Below are 20,038 nucleotides of genomic sequence, written 5' to 3' on the forward strand. Positions count from 1 at the left end.
TAGTGGAAGTTGCTATGCAAAGGTGTGGTTAAGTGCATTGTATTGCGGGTGGGGTTATCAGTCCATTTACATTATTTCTCTTTGTTTCCTCACTCTCTTTCACTTTTGGTCTTTCTTGTACCAGTCACTATGTAGTTAAGATACAGCTTAGTCCAGTCTATTTACTATTTTCTACCCATGTATACCCTATTTAGTATTATTTAGTAAAGAATCTTTTTATGAAATCTTAATCACAGTGTGCTGGCTCTGTTTGCTTTCATTGCATTACTCTGCTAAATATGAATTATGATTATTAATAGCTCACCAAAATAGATTGCCAAGGAAGTCCAGGGTTGCTATGCAGATGTAGGTACTGTATGTTTCTTGCCTTGAAACCCCCACGGTGTCGCCAGAAGGTAGCTGGAGATACACACACACAATTTAGGAGGAGGAGGAAGCAGCATCCAGTACATACATACATAATTTATTTACGGTCATTGACCAGCAAGATCCAAAAAAATTTAAAATCATAAAATGTACAGGAATTACAAATATACAGATTAAAACAGTTAACAAAATACAGATAATAGACCTCAGGAACTCAGAACATCAGCTCAAGATAATGAGTGGAAGGTCAGTCTAATAGTAATTACTAATAGGGATTAGCTGGCAGAGCCAGTAGTGCTCTGTCGGGCCTTCCTGATTTTACTTGATATCCAGGCAAACTTGGCAACAGAATACGTTAGATTTTTATTGGTATCTGATAATAGTATTTTAACCTTTTCTTTCTTAGCCAAAGGAATGTTTGTCTGGTCAAAGGACAGAAGCATCCAACGTATCTCATCATAGTATGAGCATTCAAATAATATGTGTTCCGAGTTTTCAACACCTCCTATTTGACAACTGCAAATTCTGCCCTCAGTTGGGACTTTGTTATAAATCCCGCTGGTATAAATGAGACGAAAGGGCAGTAACGGAGTAGGCTGTAGGCTCTTCGATAGTTAACGCTAAACAAAGAAGTAAGATAATACATTATTGAAAGTTTATTCAGCATTATTTTGCTGGAAAATTGGGTGTTTGAGTTTATTCAGGCCGTGTTGCCTCTCTACATCTATGATTCTAAGTTTCAATACAAAGATCCCTAGCTCTCATCATAATTCATGCCTGTGAATTAGTTGTTGAGAGAGTCCATAATGGGATAGTTTCCGTAAAACTGCTCTAAGCCACGGGGGAACAAATATGTCAGACAAGACAAGTCTTGCAAGACCTCTCTGGCAATAGTATAGCCTTGAGCCAATATATTATAGAGAGTGTCCATAGCTGTGCTTTGTACTGAAATTAGGCCAGTCTCTATATGCTAATGCAGCACTCGAAATGTTGTTTGGGAGCTGTAAGATGGACCTCAAGAATTTTGACTGAGGACGCTCAAGATTGCAGCAGAGGGAGCCGGGTTATGGTGAGTGGTGTACCATATGATAGTTGCTTCAGTGATTTGGCTCCTTAAATAATTTGATGGCAGCCGGAATATGATGCCCACCTCTGTTCCAGAAATAATTTCTAATAGCTCCAGAGCTTCAGGACGCATTTAAGTAAATACAGCATATTTGATATGAGCCGCTCTAAGTCCTGATGACTGAAATACTACTACCAGATATTTGTAGAGTGGAACCTGCTCCAATTTTTTCCCATTTAATTTCCATATATGGCATTTAGGTCTAGTAGCTAAAACCATCACTTCCGTTTTTCTTATATAGTTAATTTCTAATTGGTTTTTTCTGAGAATTAGGCCAGCAAGGGTCCTTAGGGCTCTCCTTAGGCCAATGGGGGTTCTAGAGATAAGAGCTAGATCATCCGTGATATAAAAAAGTAAAGAGATACTTTTGTCAACAATTTGGGGGGGGGATGAGGATCTAAGTTATTGAATAAGGCTACAACATCATTGATGTAAAAATTGAATAAGGAGGGGGCCAAAATATGTCTCTGCTTGACCCCTCTGCTACTTTTGATTTCATTTGTTAGATAGCCTTGAGGGTTATATTTTACTTTAATGCTGGTATTCTTGATAAAAGCCCTGATTAGCAGCATTAGCAACCGCTTATCTATATCATCAGTACTAAGCAATTTGTCCCAAAGCAAATCTCTTGAGATAGAATCAAAGGCGGATTTAAAAACTACAGCGCAATATAAAGAGAGGTCTGGGGCTTTGATGTGTATTTAGCTATGAGATGGTCCATGATTACACAGTGATTCTGTGTTGAATATCCCTCTCTGAAGCCCCCCTGTTCTTCTGCTAAATGGTTCCCTTGTTCCAGCCAGTCTCTCAATTTCCAGCATAGATGTTTAGCATATAGCTTGCTGATAGTACTAAGTAGGCTGATGGGCCTATAGCTCTCAGGGGTATTCCTATCCCCCTTTTTATAGATAGGGACAATTACAGCTATTTCCCAGCCCTTAGGGGTTTTTTCTGATCTATCTATTGAGGTGAACAGTTTTGCCAGGACTGGTACCCACCAATCAGTGTTTCTTTTAATCAGGTCAGGAGGAACAAGGTCAAAACCAGGGGCCTTCCCATAGTGTAACGTGTCAATTAGCTTGCGCACTTCACAGGTGGTGACCTCTGGCCAGTTAGGGAGGTGAGTTGTTGTTTCTACACCATCAGGGCCAGCCAGTTCTAGAGCTGAGTACAGAGCTTTATAGTGTGTTTCCCAAATATCTGGAGGGATTGTAGCAACCGTAGATGGTTTCCATGAGCAGTTAGATGTCAATTTCCAGAACAGCGCAGTATTATTTGAGCTCACAGCTAAATTAAGCTGTTCCCAAGCATCTAATATAGCTTGTTTCTTTTTAATTTGTATTGTGGATTTATATTTGTTCTTGGCCTTCCTCATTTCTATGAGAAGCTTGTCAGAGGGGTTAACCTTATAGGCTCTCACCATGGACCTTAACTCATTTTTTAGGTTCCTACAATCTGTGTCAAACCAAGAATTACTTGCTCTACAGCATCCAGTAGATGCTGATGTTCCACTGAAATCAGTGGGCCTTGTTTGCTTGTAACGCAAAAAAAGTTTGCCTTCTACTCTTTCTTCTCTGGAGAGCGAGTAAAGTTTTTTTTACATTATTATTATTATTAACAGCCTATTGTGCTCCAAGCATTCCTAAGAAACTTAATTAAGTTTGAGGTTGGTTAATATGCATGCCCAAGAACCCTTAATTAATGCCTTAATCAGAAGCATAGCCATTTAGAAAATTAATGCCAAGTATTTAATTAATTTGGATAGCAGAGCAGACGAGCAAAGGTAAATGGTAGCCGTGCGCAAATAACCCTGAAATCCACAAATGTAGCCACTTCTTACAGAGATGAGTTTCAAAGACAAATAAACTCTAATGAAAAGTAAATCTTGCTTTGGAGATCCTTCAGTGCTGTGTTCGGAAACTATGCAAATAACCAGCAGTGCAATCAGGAGAAAGCTGGACATACCTAAAACAACCAATTACAACCAATGGAACAAAGTTAATCCAAATGCCATTCCAACCAGAGGGTTGTGTGTGTGAAATTTCAGAGAGGATTTAGCCATTTGTGTTCTCCAGGTGTTAATCTGAATGCCGTTCCAACCAGTGGGTTGTGTACGTGAAAATTTCAGAGAGGATCTAGCTGTTTGTGTTCTTCAGGTGGTAATCCGAATGCCATTCCAACCAGTGGGTTGTGTGCATGAAAACTTCAGACAGGATCTAGCTGTTTGTGTTCTCCAGGTGGTAAATGCCAGCGCATGTTTCAAGCTTCTTCCACCAGAACCTGTGCATAGAGTGTTTAGAGGGAACTGATACAATAGCCGGAGCTCTACATTCGCATTCGCCTCCACCAGACATCCATTCTTATAATGAGCAGATGAATTACCAGGACTTCTTAGGCAAAGTTTCACATTTCTTTCAGACTGGATGATCCTGCAATGATATGATAGCATTTCCAGAAGTGATCAGTAGGTTAAGCGTGCGCAGGCCATCCTGTTTCATTGTTTTCATAGTAATATTCTTCAGAGAAAGCAGGAATCTGTTCACAAAAAAAAGTATTCTAACATTGGCCGTTTCCCCACTTTTAAAAATGATGTCGGTTTCATCCGGCATGGACCTTTTCAGCGCGGGGATTGTGTTCCTCGGCTTTCCCACTGCCCCATGCTGTGTGCGGGGTCATCAAAAGGCGCCATTTTTAGCAGCGCCAGAAATGACGTGCGCCAAAGGGGCGCGAGAGCAGCAGAGTCGGGGCGGCTGCGTTGTCGCCGCCCCGTAGCGGGGAGTGCTGCTGGACCCCGCGCTACTTGGCAAGAGTAGTGCGCAGCAAACGGTGAGTAGGGAAAGGCCTATTGACTTGTTTCTTCTGCTTGTAAAGATGGAAACAGGATTATTGGTGGCCACAACGAAGGCAGAAAGCAGAGGTAGAAATGTTGTATATAAATCAACATAACAACTTGTACTCAAAAGATATTTCAGTGTGATGCCCTGTGATACCTTTACCTGGCTTTGGCCTGTGGAAGGGGATGTGTACAGAATGCAGAGAGACCGCAGGAGCTATTTTTTTAAAAAAATATGACTGGGTATTTATTTAAGTATATTATTTATTTAGAGTTTGAAGAAGAGTTTGGATTTATACCCTGCTTTTCTCTCCTGTAAGAAGACTCAAGGCGGCTTAGAAACTTCTTTCTCTCCCTCTCCCCATAACAAACACCTTGTGAGGTAGCTGGGGCTGAGAGAGTTCTGAGAGAACCCCAAGGTCACCCTGTAGGCATCATGTGTAGGAGCAGGGAAACAAACCCAGTTCACCAGATTAGAGTCTGCCACTCGTGTGGAGGAGTGTGGAATCAAACCTGGTTCTTCAGATTAGAGCCCACCAGTCCTAACCACTACACTGCTCTAGCTCTACTTCATTTATACCATACTTTTCTACCAAATGGGGACCCAAAGAGGATGACAGCATTCTTTTTGTCTCCATGTGGCGGGCACAGGGAGCAGCAGAGGCATAGTGGCTAAGAGCAGGTGCATTCTGATCTGGAGGAACCGGGTTTGATTCCCAACTCTGCCGCTTGAGTTGTAGAGGCTTATCTGGGGAATTCAGATTAGCCTGTGCACTCCCACACATGCGAGCTGGGTAACCTTGGGCTAGTCACAGCATTTAGGAGCTCTCTCAGCTCCACGCACCTCACAGGGTGTTTTTTTTAAGGGGGGAAGGGAAAGGAGATCGTAAGCCCCTTTGAGTCTCCTATAGGAGAGAAAGGGGGATATAAATCCAAACTCCTCCTCCTCCTCCTTCCATTTGATTCTCACAACAACCCTCTGAAATAGCTTTGGATCAGAATATGTAACTTGTCCACAATCAGCCAAATAAGCTTCCATGGCACACAGTAAGCTTCCATGGGGATTCCAACTTGCTGTTTCCATATCCTAGGTCCAACATTGTAACTCAGAGTTTCCCAATATGGGCATTATGGTGAACACCAACACCTTTTGTAGTGCCCGCCACATGTTTTTAAAAAGTAGGTGGAGACGTGAGGCTTTTGGTCATTGGAGATTTCCTTGGTTGGACCAGTTTTTATGTTGCTTTGGCAGAATTGCTACCACATGACAAGGGCCTTCACTTTGTGACTGAAGAGAAGCAGCAGTAGCCAATCAGGGACGACCTCTACCTCCTGTGGCCAGCAGCCATTGCACGACAGCCATTTTGTTTCAGAATTCCAAAGGTGTCCACAGGCTAAGATAGGTTGGGGACCCCTTATCTAACCAGTTCACCATTATTTTATGAATGCAAATTTGGGAGGCATAGTTCTTGCTCAAATCATTTAACTTCATGAGCCTCCTCTCCAAGACTGTCAGATAGAGTTGATTCTTCCTATTGTGCACCTACAAAAGCTCCCTGAATGGTGTGGAAATGAAACTTCACTGCCAGCAGGAAATGAAATTTACCCATCACAGTTTCTGTACAGCTTCAAAACTCTTCAGCAACTGTTTGGGGTGGGGGGTGGGCTGTTGAATGTATTTCAGGCCCAGCTGACAAATGATTACAGCTATTAAATAAATATGGCATGTTCACTTGCTAAGCTAAGTGGGATCTCTGGGAAGTTTGTGGCATTGCTCAATGCAAGTCATATCACTGTTGCTTAATCCCATTATAACCTACCTTTCTTCCATTGTAGAACTCAAGGTTTTATCCATTAGGGTCATCAACATTCTGGAGAAAACAAAGTCCTGTCCCTTTAATAGAGACTTCGTGTGTGGAAATGGCAGCAAAAGCTTTTCATGGCACCGAGGGAAATGACATAATCGGGTAAATAACTTCCTGTTTAGGGACATGGCTCATTTTCTTTAAGTCAGTTGGCAACCCTCTCATTAATAGTTTCCAAGGAGGTCTTCCAAGAAGGTTTAGGACTCTGACCTGGATAACCCAGGCTAGTTTGAAATTGGGAACGGGGGAAAAAGCATGGTGGGCTTTGGTTAGCGTTTGAATGGGTGACCACCAAGGAAGTCCAGGGTTGCGACGAAGAGGCAGGCAATGGCAAACCACCTCTGTTCATCTCTCGCCTTGAAAATCCTGAGGTCACCATAATTCAGCTGTGACTTGATGGCACAGCTGAACAAGTGCTATACACTCTGGGGCTCATTGAGATTTACAATTACATCAACTAAAAGAGCCACATTTCCTTCCATCCCTGACCTAGGGTTCTCAGACCCACACTGGGGTTGGGGGAATACCCTGCTTTGGCGCTCCAACACCCAGTGCTGTTTAGCCATTTGGCGGGGAGACTTATTAACAGCCAGCTGAGTCCTAGGCTTCATTGCCAGTGATGTGTTGACATAACGTCTGATACTCTCTGGTAGTGATGCCATCACACTGCTGGGGATTTGAGGATGCTGTGGTTATTTGAGCAAAAGCTCTATGGTAAAAACAGCTGGCAGTCCTACTCTGGCACAAGGCCTGCACCGAAAGGAGGGTCACAGCTAACCTGTTCCTCTGGCAGCGGCTGTTTCAAGGTGGTAGTCAAATACCAGCCACGAGCACCACCTTACTCACATCCTTGAAACATGAGGTTGGTGCCAACGGGGCTCAGAAGAGCCATAGATGGCATGCCGCAGAGTACCTTATGGTTGCCATCTTCCATGTAGACCCTGGAGATCTCCCAGAAGTAGAACTTATCTCTAAGATACAGAGACAACTTCCTTTGGAGAAAACAGCAGCATTGGAGCATTGGAAAACAGTTGCATTGGAGGTAAACTCAAAGACGTCATGTACCCACTGAGCACCCTTTTCTCTCTAGGACTGCTCCTCAAATATCCAGGAATTTCCCAAGCCAGAAGAAACAACCCTAAAAGTTTCACAAGCTTTGACTCTCAAAAGGTTATACCCTGGAAGGGTTGTTGGTCTTTAAGGTGCTCCTGGTCTCAAATCTAACTAAAATGTATGTGTGGCTTCTGAGCCACTAAGAGACAATTGCTTGTCTAAACTCTGACCTGCTGAGTCATGCTTTTGCCAGAGATCTTTGCCTTTTAATACTTCAACATTCAAGATGCCTCTTCCATGTGATCAGAAGTGGTTCAACCCTGTGAGTGGTTTTGACATGTGGCCTACTGCTTATGTAGACCACCCTCAAATCAACTGAGCAAACGCAACAGAAACTTTCCCCAAAGAAAAGTCTTTCTGCCTAAAGGAAGGATGTTTCAAAAATGAGGGACAGTCAAAGCGCAGTTCAAGCCAGTCTGAAATTTTCAACAGAGTCCAGCCTTCAGTAGAGAACTTTTGCACAGAGCTCTCTTCAGCCTGAAAATATTCACAGAACTGAAGTCAAGCAAGCGGCCACTGGTCCAGCAAAATTCAACAATGAAGTTGTTACAAAGGCCAGATTATATAAAAAAAGACCATCAAGGCTGCACAAAGCTCTACTACGTAGGTTATAATTTATATTAATGTCTTCTGTTTAAATATGTATATGCACTCCTTCAGAATATTACAAAAAAACTCCCCAACTAAATAGAAGCAAGCAGCAACTGAACTATAGGATGTGATCCATGGCTGCAATTTTACTTGCTTTAATAATTGATTTTAAATGCGGTAAACAATGGAGCAAAACGCTTTCAAGCCCACAGATACCCGCAATTATGTGCTGAAAGACAATATTAGGGAAACACGCTTTGAAAAGTGCATTGTTAATTGTCTGGATCCTGATCCCTCCTTAAACCAGATTACCTAATTATATCAGAACATTCCACTGTTTTTAGCATTGGGATGTAAATGATCAGACTATTTGCTCAGTAGCTGGAAAGGTCAGAGCACTGACATGGGGGCTGGTCTGTGTTTTGCAGGATATTTGCAGTAGTTAAACTAGAGGTGCTTAACCTGTGAGACCAGTTCACACATTACATAGAGGAAAACTGGGGGTTTCCACTGATAGCTTGTTCTTTCTGAAAGAAGCCACAGTTCCCTGACAAGAGCAGTGATGCGATTCATGAGTTTGCAAAAGCATTTGTCACATGTGTAGGTATACTTGACACATCTTTATTGCAGGTTCAGCCCTCTCCCCCCAAGTGAATCTATTTTTGGTGCCCTGTACTTGGCTAGGACAGAGTGGGGGAGACACAAGCCAGATTCAACAGTTCAACAATAGGTTTATTACTTGAGAGAAACAAGACCCTAACTCCTCCCTTGGGTCTATCTAAATCAGAGTACTTGCTTGTCTTGAGCAGGTTTGAGGCTGTAGACTATGTCTTCTCTTGGCTGCTTTCAAGAAAGTCTGCTGTGTCTTGCTTCCTTTCAGTTCTTTCAGTCTTTGTCTAGTTCTAATTGCTGTCAAACTTAACTTGTGCTCTATGGACCACCATATATTAATATGTACGTCACGAATATTCCAGTCTCCAACTACCCTTAGCACCTCACTCTGACTGGCTAGAACTAAAACAGGGGATTTCTGGATAAAGAAAGAAAACTGCCTATTGGGAAATGTCTTATGGGGCTAACTAAAATACCCTCCCTTAGAAGACTTACCAATGAACTAAAACCATGCTAACTATGGGGAAACTAAAGCTTAATGGGGAAATAACAAAAGCCTCTGTGGGGGCATGACAGTGCACACTCTTAAAAGTGGTACATCTGCTGTTAATTTGTAGGCCACCATATTTTGGAGGACACCTCTAAACAGCACATATTTCTCAACTTCATTTGAAGATTGAGTTACACAACATGCAATACATTTAGAGTACTAACTGATTGGCTGAATGATAAGGTACACTGAATGACTAGCTGGTGTTCAAAATTTAAAAATGTATGAATGGGTATGAATGGTCATCTCTGGGTTGGAAAGTTCCTGTAGACTTGAGGGTGGATCCTAGGGAAGATGGAGTTTGAGGAGAGGAGGAACCTCAGTGGGACATAATGCCATGGACTCCCTCCAAAGCAGCCATCTTCTCAAGGATACTATAGCTTTTATATAGCTTTTACTTTATTTTTATTTTTCGAATGTATATACCGCCCTTCCTCGAAGGGCTCAGGGCGGTGTCCGACATCAATCATACATTAAAATCAGTTAAAACAATCACTGCCCATAATTAAAAGAACTACATATAAATGGCAGATGGCTTCAACTCCCCCCTCCCCCTTTCACGTGCCCACGGGAGGCCAGATGTTTACTATATAGTGGGATATCAATGTTACTGGCCAAATACCTGGTGGAACAGGTCTGTTTTACAGGCCCTGTGGAAACTCTGTATGTTCCTCAGGGCCCTGATCTCACCTGGGAGCCTGTTCCACCAAGTAGGGGCCAGGGCTGTAAAAGCCCTGGCCCTTGTAGAGGCCAGCTGGACTGCTTTGGGGTTGGGGATCACCAGCAGTTCCGCCTCCGAAGAGCTTTGATTAGAGATCTCCGGAGGCTCTTCCACAAGCAAGCGGTAGGAACTAGACAAATGTAAATGAGAAATCCTTGCCCCATCCCTTGAAGCCACTGTATTAAGAGGAGCAGCCAATTTCAATTTATTTCAATTAACTCATCTGTTTCAGCATACCAGGAATTTATTATTTCCCTCCTAGGACATAATTAGCAAGTACTAGACAAAGCAGGCATGATTTCAAAGTGTCAGAGGCAGGAGGTGATAGGCTGGCCTTCATCAGCATTTAACTGCTGCCTCATCTCCTTGCCCCATTAATTGGCTGGCCACATTCTGTCTTCCACCATGTAAATCAGGTGTAGGGGAGGCAAAATGGTGCCTGGCCCCGCCCACACACCCTCTCATGGCCCCCTGCCCCCTGCCCCTCCCTCTGTGCCCCCACTTACCCCAGTTCCTCTTTCCTGTCCCTTCGTTCCTCTCTCCTGCAGCCTGGTGGGAACTACACTTTCCAGGATAAAGGTCTCCTGTGAAGTGTAGTTCTCACCAGGCTGCAGGAGAGAGGAACTGAGGGGAAAGAGAGGGGAACTAAGGGGCAGGAGGGAGGAACTAAGGTAAGTCTAAATCTTAAGCAAACAAAGGAAGCAAGTGTGTGTCCATAGGATGGATGCGACAGAGGATGTGTGTCCATAGGGGGAATGCGACAGAGGGTAAATGGACTAGCATTCTTAAGAAGAATTCTCTTAGATCCTCTTTACCTAATTTCTCTCTGAAGTCCAACATTCCATTTGTTTTCTTCTTTTTAGGAATGTGGAGGCTGTTTTGAATCAGTTCTGTTTTGATAAGAAGAGAAATGCGAAGAGCTGGGGACGCTTCACAGCAGGAGGTTCCTTGTTTAAATTTTTTTTAAAAAAACCCTGTAGGAAGTGAACAACCATGCAGGAAGCGCACAAAAACTCAATGACCGTATTGGGGGGGAAAAAAAAGGAATTTTGGAAAAAAGAAATCCCACTCCTCATAAAGTGCAGGAGTGGACCATCACAGTTTTTAAAAGCAATATCGCCTCACATCAAGGCTGTCTTAATGTTTGTGTCATATATGTTCAGTAGTCAAACTGGCCTCATTCAGTGGTGACGCTCTGGGTCTGGCACTGAATGATTCAAATGTCTGTCACTGACACCCCCACACTTGGCTGTGCAGGCAAGAAACGGCTACTGATCCAAACAGATCACAAAGAAAATGCACAGGCACGCACCGTCAGTTGTGCTTTGCTGCATTTTTAGGAAGGGATGCGCTGAAGTCTCTTGCCGAATAGCCACAAGCCAGTCAGCGAATAGATGAACACTCCATCCCCCACCCCCACCCCAAAAGGCTTCCTGTTTGCCACTCGCAGGCAGAATGTGAGGTGAACCGGAGGATCTTGGAGCATCCCAACTTCACATCACTTGCGATGGAACGCTTTAAACCGGAGCCACTTCATACGTTTTAAGTGTGGAGGAGGAATATGTGCATGGGTACAAAGCTTACAAAAATCAGCAACATGATTTATTTAGGGCTGCGAGAATCTATAACCAACCAGGAGGTAAATTCAGTGCATAGAAGTATAAAGTGATCTGTACTGAAAAACATTCTGGTCCCAGCATTATCGCGGGAGGCCCCGGTCACCCAGACGGCCCAGACGGATTTTTACCACCTGTGGCAGGCACGGCAAATGGCCCTGTGCCTCTCCCGTTCTGATCTGTGATTCATGCACTGTAATTCATGCAACGGTACACCTCCAGGTTAGACTACTGCAACTCGGTCTACACGGGCTTGCCTTTAGCCATGATCTGGAAATTGAAACTCCTGCAGAATGTGGCAGCCAGGCTCCTTATTGGAACTTTGAGCAGGAACCGCATTACGCCGGTCCTATACCATCTGCACTGGCTGCCTATCGAGAACCAGGTCATGTTTAAAGTGTTGGTTTTGACCTTCAGAGCCATTCACAGCCTTGGACCTGCATACCTGAGGGACTGTCCAGAGACGTAGCTGGGGAAAATGGAGCCCAGCACAAAATCTGAGTGTTGTGCCCCTCCTCCCATGTTCATTTGTGTTTTTGTATTTTTTAGTGTTTTTTCAGTTTTTGGCCTGCAGGAAGCGCAGTTTTTAGGATAGCAGCACCACAATTTCAGGGTATATTTAGGAGACTCTCCTGATGATACCACCCAGGTTTGGTAAAGTTTGGTTCAGGGGATCTAAAGTTAAGGGACCCTCAAAGGTGTAGCCCCCATCTCCTATTAGTTCCCGTTGGAAACAATGGGGGATGGGACACCCCCTTTGGGAGTCCATAACTTTGGACCCCCTAAACCAAACCTCACCAAACCTGAGTGCTATCATCAGGAGAGGCTCCTAAAGATACCCTGAAATGTTGGTGCTGCTAGGCTAAAAACTGCGCCCTCTGCAGGCCACAAACTGAAAAATCACTAAATGAAAATCACTAATTAATATTTAACTTATTTTAGTCTTGATTTTATTGTGCTCTATTTATGCTTGTTGTTCACTGTCCTGAGCCCTCTGGGGGAGGGCGGTATATAAATATAATAAACAAACAAACAAACAAATAAATACAAAAAACACAAACCTGAATTTTTGCACGCCCTCCAGGCATGCACCTTGTGCAACGCACACCCCTTGGCCCCCTTATGGCTTCACCTCTGGGACCACCTCTCCCCCTATTGCCCCATTAGGCCCTTCCACTTCTTGGAGGAGGATCTACTGGTGATCCCTGGCCCTAAAGAGATCAGGCTGGCACCACAAGGGTCAGGGCCTTTACAGCCCTGGCTCCCACCTGGTGAAACAGGCTTCCAAAGGAGATCAGGGCCCTGTAGGACTTGCAGAGCTTCCGCAGGGCCTGCAAGACGGACCTGTTCTGCCAGGCATTTGGCCAGCCTGGTTAACTACATCTACCATTACATCTGGCCTCCTGTGGGCACGAGGGTGGGGAGGGGAAAGGAATATGCCATCTACATTTTATGGTTCTGGTTTTTATTGATTATATTGACTTGTTTTTTACTGATTTTAAAGTATGTTTTATGACTGTTGTTCACCACCCTGAACCCCTAGGGCAGGGGTAGGGAACCTGCGGCTCTCCAGATGTTCAGGAACTACAATTCCCATCAGCCTCTGTCAGCATGGCCAATTGGCCATGCTGGTAGGGGCTGATGGGAATTGTAGTTCCTGAACATCTGGAGAGCCGCAGGTTCTCTACCCCTGCCCTAGGGGGAGGGTAGTTAAAAAGTCCAATAAACAGACTGACTGACTGATGACTGACTGACTGCCTGACTGACAGACAGACAGACAGACAGACAGACAGACAGACAGACAGACAAACAAAAACTTCTCTCAAGGCTTCAGACTTGAGCCCTCAGGAAAGGTAGGGTATAAATATTTAAAGTCTAAATAAAACAACAGTGCACTTCTAAGAACACTTTCTTGGGGAAATACTTGAGTAAGATGGTCAGTAGATCTTTTAAAGATTGCTCTGTGAGTGATTCAAACTGGGGAATGAATGGAAAGTTACATAGTTTGAAATTAATTGAAACCAATGGCTTTAGAATGTTGTAATTTTGACTTAGAATTCACAGCCCATGTGCTAAATTAAAGGGAGAGATAAACAGTATTAGGACTTACAAACCCGGGCCTGTGAAAGATGCATGGGTTAAAGTGTGTAAAACGGAGCTCAGAAAAAGACAGAGCTCAGAAAACGAGGAAGTCTGAGGACTGCAGAGCAGCATGGGAAACATTTTAAAAAGATCTGCAGAGCAAGTGAAAATGGTTCCACAAAAGAAACGCTTCCAGAAAACCATTTTCAAAAAAGAATTGTTTGGGAACAGCAGACAAATAAAACATTTTGAGGCAGGAAATAAAATATTTTGGGCTAAAAACCATGTGGAATTCCATGGAGGAAATGCTTTATTTCCTGCCTCAAAATGTTGTATTCAATTTGTGCTGAAAAAGCCTATGATACCTCATGAAGCCAATTTAAATTACAGCAAAGGCACAGATATTGTGGGCCCAGGGGCATAGCCCCAGGGGAAAGGAATCTCTGATGTGAGGTCCAGAGACCTCAGGATTAGAAGACCCAGAGCTGTGATGTGACACTTCCTTAATTTCGTTAACACCAAGTGAGGGGCGAGGATGTCCCAATAATGAAATAAATTCCTGCTAAGGGCTGGGCTTGGATACCTGGCTGGTTATTCACCTGGCATCAAGGCTGTGCTTTCCAAGGTCCTCAAAAGGTGCAAGGCCAAGAGGAATCATGATACATGATACATACATACTGACATGTCCCATTTGTCTTTCTTTGTAGTGTTTTATCCACACACACTTAAGCCAGGCTAGAGGGAACAAGTCACAAAAGTATAGCAAGTTGTGTGACACATTTTATACTGAGAAGCAGTTGCCAGAGAAGCAGTATGGGAGGTTTTGGCCCCTGTGACCTGTATGAAGGGCTTCTGGAACATCTGGCTTGACATTTTGGGAAATGAACCCATGAAGCTGCCTTATGCTGAATTAGACCATTGATCCATCAAGGTCATATTGTTTACTATGACTGACAGCAGCTGTCCAGGATCTCAGGTCAAAGCCTTTCATATCACCTACTGCCTGATTGTTTTAGCTGGAGATGCCAAGAATTGAACTTGTGACCTTCTGCCAACCAAGCAGATACTGGCTGCCAAGCAAATATCTCGAGGCTTAAGTGCCTAGAGGCTAAGTTGGCTACTGGGACTAGGGGTAAGGTTTGCACTGGACTCTCGCTTCAAGAAAAATTCAGGTTGGTGTTTTTTGTATTTTTAGTGTTTTTTCAGTTTTTGGCCTGCAGGAGGTGCAGGTTTTAGGCTAGCAGCACCAAAAAGCCAGGGTATCTTTAAGAGACTCTCTTGATGATATCACCAGCCTGTACAAGTTCCAAAATTGTTGCATTCCAGCCCATCCTAAATATTATCAATGTGGTTTAAATGGGATTCAAAATGTATTTGAGGGTCCAACTGGTGGACCTAACCAAAACTCCTTACCAAACCAGAAGGCCAGAAACTCAAACAGAACTGCCCAGAATGATTTCAATCTGCATGCGGAGACCCAAGCAGAGAGGCTGTTGTTCTCGCAGCTGTCACCAGACCTTGACCTTATTCTGGAGTAAGCCCTAACACTGGTTAATTGGCAACACGTTCGGAAACCACCAAATGAAGGCACAGCTGCTGCCCATTGCTCACAGGCCTCTTTCAGTTCACTGCGCACAGCTCTGGTCTTCACTGCTGCACCATCACCAAGCCCTGGAGTCTTCAGGAGCCAGCCAACTTGCAAAGAAGATTTGGACTTGGCAATATCAGTAGACTGTAACTAGAAGGACTTGAAATGCAACCTGAACAGGACCTTGAATTGTAACGTTAAATGTTGATGTTCTTTAAAAGTGTTAATTGTAAAATATAAACCATTTTGTTGTTTAAAAATTGTTGTTGCAACTCATTCCAAGTACTGCCCCACAGAACCCACAAGCTGAGGTTACAGTATCATCAGGAGAGTCTCCTAAAGGTACCCTGAAATGTTGGTGCTGCTATCCTAAAAACTGCATCCCCTGCAGGCCAAAAACTTTAAAAAACACTAAAAATACAAAAACGCACATGAACATGGGGGGAAGGGCACAAAACTCAGATTTTGCACCGGGTTCCATATTCTACTATGCCCCCTTCCCTTACTCAATTGAATCTGTTGTCTAATCCAGCAAAGCTCTCTTTATTTTTTAACTGTGCATGTATGATGCTCTGTAGATGATTCAGAAATAAGAAATGGGGTAGCAGAGAGTTCATATTGTACTTTGTAAACAAGACCAAATAATTCAAAGTTCCAAATTCCAGGGAGAAGTTTGGATGATAATTTTTTCCACCTTAGCTTTTTTCCACACAAAGTATGAGTGTGAAAGTTGGACAATGAAAAAAAAGTGGACCAGAAGTAAGCTGATTCATTTGAAATGTTTGTTGGAGGAGAGCTTTATGTGGACTGTCAAAAAAAGACAAATAAGCAGATTCTAGATCAAATCCAGCCTGAACTCTCCCTAGAAGCTAAAATGATTTAATTGGGACTATCATTCTTTGTTCACATTATGAGAGGACAAAAGTCACTAGGAAAAGTTGAAGAAGAAGAAGAAGAGTAGGAGTAGGAGTAGGAGTTTGGATTTATACCCCACCATTCTGTCCTGTAAAGAGACTCAAGGTGGCTCCTTCCCTATTCCCTACAACAGACACCTTGTGTGGTAGGTGGGGCTGAGAGAGTTCTGAATGAACTATGGCTAGCCCAGGGTCATCTTTGTGTGTCGGAGTGGGGAAACAAATCTAATTCACTAGAGAAGAGTCCACCGTGGAGGAGTGGGGAATCAAACCAGGGGGCATTCATTGAAAATGCTGGGGGGAAGAATTAGGACTAATAAAAGGAAACATTTCTTCACGCAATGTGTGATTGGTGTTTGGAATAATGCTACATGGAGGTGGTGATGGCTACTAACCTGGATAGCTTTTAAAAAAAGGGCTTGACATTGCATTTTTATGGAGGAGAAGTCGATCTATGGCTACCAATCTTGATCCTCCTTGATCTCAGATTGCAAATGCCTTAGCAGACCAGGTGCTCAGGAGCAGCAGCAGCAGCAGCAGGCCATTGCTTTCACATCCTGCATGTGAGCTCCCCAAGGCACCTGGTGGGCCACTGCGAGTAGCAGAGAGCTGGACTAGATGGACTCTGGTCTGATCCAGCAGGCTAGTTCTTATGTTCTTATGTTCTTAAACCTGGTTCTTCAGATTAGAGTGCAGGAATGGGGAATCAAACCTGGTTCTCCAGATTAGAGTGCACTGTTCTAAACCACTACACCACGCTGGCCCTTGAAGGGAGCAGGAACTGAAGGAGAGCAAATGTGAGATAGATTGACTCTATAAAGGAAGCCATGACCCTCAGTTGCAAGACTTCAGCAAGGCAGTTAATGATAGAATGTTGTGGCGGTCATTAATTCATAGGGTTGCCATAAATCAGAAGTGACTTGGCAGCACTTAAGATGCACAGTTTCTTCTGCTAGAATCTTCAAATCACAAATAACCACAATCTTTTGAGATTTTACTTATCTCTTTGTTGACAGGAAGTACTAGTAAAGAGACAAAGTGTAGGCAAGTGTTCTAAACAGTGCTTCAATGCTTTAATGATAAGTTGTGGCCAGTTCCCGCGGAAGAACCTTAAGACTGTGCATAAAATGACTGAGTTAGGAAGTGAAGTTAGAAAGCCTTTGTGACTGTTCTCTAGTTATATAGGTCAATAGTGTATTTATTTAAACTATTTTGGGGGCACTTTCCCCAAGGGCTTCAAGCAGCTTATGTCAAACAGAAAATTAAATCCCATTAAAACTAAACCAATAAAATAAGACAAAGCAAACGCTATGAAAACATACCAGCAAAAACAACCGAGCAAGCCGCAGAATCAACGGAATGCAAGTAGAAATAAAAGATGTTTTTCACCACTTCGGGCTATTACAAAAGAATGCAATTTTTGAATGCTCCCCTGTGTAAAATTCTGCCAGCGAGAAAAAGAAATCCTCCAGCACATTCAAGAAAAACCTTCTGTTCTAGCCATTTGTTATCCTAAGTGGTGGGAAGTCTCTCCCTTTTAGATTGAGGAATTAGCAGGAGCAGATTCTTGGCTTACTGGGCAATGCCTTGATTTTCTATGTGTATGAGAGTCAGCTTTCGCAAGAAACTTGCAGAAGAGTGAATAAAGGTTTCCCCTTCAGTCGTGTTCGACCCTGAGGTACCACTGTAAGCAGTGATTTCATAGGCAAGCTGTTTTTGTGGGGTAGTTTGCCATTGCTTTCCCCAGCTATTCTTTACCCTGTGATGTGTGCTGTGGCACCTACTTACCAACCAAGGAATGGATGGATGGCTGAGTTGACCATGAGCCAGCTGCCAGGATATCTGACCCACAGGGGGCTCGAACTCCTGACCGTGTGAGTAGCAGTGCAAGCACTTAACCACTACGCCATGCGGCTCCTTGAAGAGTGAATAAAGTTTAACAAATTTTATAAAGGAATAACGGGGGTACACAAGCACACAATAAAGGCAGCAGAACACACACAGAGTCCTAGGATATAAACAGTTGTGAAGGGATAAGTCTGGAATAGATGAGAAATATACGGGGAAGGGGAATAATAACCTCAGCTTGTATCTCAAAGCTGCCTCTTTTGGGGGTTTGGCAAGTAAGTCTGTATGGACACTGAGACCTTTTCTAAGGGAATTGTAGCAACTCTCCTTTGGTTTTGGACTTCAATACAGCAGACAGTTTGTTGGTGTACCCCCACTGCAAGCTTCTGCAGCAGTTTACCTTTTGGCTTGTTTATAATATTTATATCCTGTCTTATAGCTTCAGAAGGCAAGGGACAAAGCAAGAAAAGTTATGTGCACAAAAATATCCCAAGTGCCCCATAAGAAGTCAAAAGCAATCCACGAGTAAAACACACAATTGATTACAATACAGAATTAAAATGGTCAATTGAAAGTCAATAACTACAGTTAAAAATTCAGTTCAGCCTGCCCAAACTGTTTATTTGTATATATGTGCTGTCAAATCACAGCTGACTTAAGGCAACCCCACCAAGACGCTTTTAAGGCAAGTGAGAAGCAGGTGATGTCCCATTGCATTCCTCTGCATAGTCTTTCTTGATGGTTTCCCTTCCAATTACCAACCCTGTTTAGCTTCCAAGGTTGGATGAGATTGAGCTATAACATGCTATTCCACACCAAACTGTTTACTTTCCACCACATGTCCTCCAGAACTGAACAGTCTTAAACACCTTCCTGAATACAGCGAGTAAAGACACCTGCTACAACTTTTCTAGTAGAAGAATGAATCTACCATCGTCGATCAAGCCCTTGACCTAACAGTTGCCAAATGGTCAATTCTACATCTCAGTACCACCAGGAGAAAGGCTGTATGTGGAGTGTTACTTATGAACACGTGTTTAAGGGGAGATGTGGTTTGAGAACTATGAGTTACCCTATGCCCATGATCAGGCATACCATTTGCTCACTTGTGCCTGGTAAGCTCCACTCTCTAGTCCAATCTCCCCCCCACCACCTTGAAAAACTGTGGAGCAGGAGAAAAACAAATGGAAGGAAAATGACCTCTGTAGTGATGCTCTAAGAATTTCCCCATGTCTTTATTATATTTACCATAGAGATTTGTGAAAATTTCTGGAGCATTTTCTGGAATATCACATCTTCCCCAAATTCCATGCTCCTCGAGCAGTGCACTCAAAATGTCTCCGCATTTGCTGAGGCAGTGTTGGCAAACTGGCCCATGATTCCAATGCATGTGTAGAGCCACCTACAGATTCATTAATATGGACCATGTATTTCTCTCTTAGTCATCAGGTCTTGAGTAATCGTGATAGGTCCAATGATGTGTATAGCCATGTGAACCTACCTTAATCTATATCTATAAAACGCTGAACATGGCCACTCACTGGACTGATCTTATCAAAAGCAACCTCAAAACCACAGAAACTACAAAGTTGAAATTTGGCACACTTTCGTTTTTTATGTGTGCTTTTAGGTGCTTGGCTAAGAAAGCGATTTCCTTTTCCACAAAATATTCACTTCCACTCGACTTATTAGATATTAACTGTTCAACTCTGGCCATCTGCACAAACATTCTAAGGGTGACAGTTAAAAACCATGAGTTTCATGTCCTTCAACATGGTATTTTCGATGGGTTGTGAGTTCTTTTGATTAGGGGAGAGAGGTCAAGGCCTCCCCTGATGTTGCCTCCTAACACTGAGTTTCGCAGGTTAACTTCCCCTGAATGTGGAAGCTCCCTTAAATCACTATGGGGAGTAGCCACTGATGGACCCATCTTTCATGAATCCAACTAACTTAAAAAAAAAGATTAACAGTGAGGCCCCTTCCGCACACACACAAAATAATGCATTTTCAAATCACTTTCACAACTGTTTGCAAGTGGATTTTGCTATTCCGCACAGCTTCAAAGAGCACTGAAGGCAGTTTGAAAGTGCAGTATTCTGCATGTGCGGAATGAGCCTGAATCCCAGAATTGAATTACTCATTGGCTAAAGGTTTCCTTTTCTCTGTCTTGTACCTATTGCCCACCAACATCTTTGGCCTTTTGGTATTATGGG

The sequence above is a fragment of the Sphaerodactylus townsendi genome, linkage group LG07 (genome assembly GCF_021028975.2).
Source record: "Sphaerodactylus townsendi isolate TG3544 linkage group LG07, MPM_Stown_v2.3, whole genome shotgun sequence".
In the NCBI taxonomy this organism is placed as follows: Eukaryota; Metazoa; Chordata; class Lepidosauria; order Squamata; family Sphaerodactylidae; genus Sphaerodactylus; species Sphaerodactylus townsendi.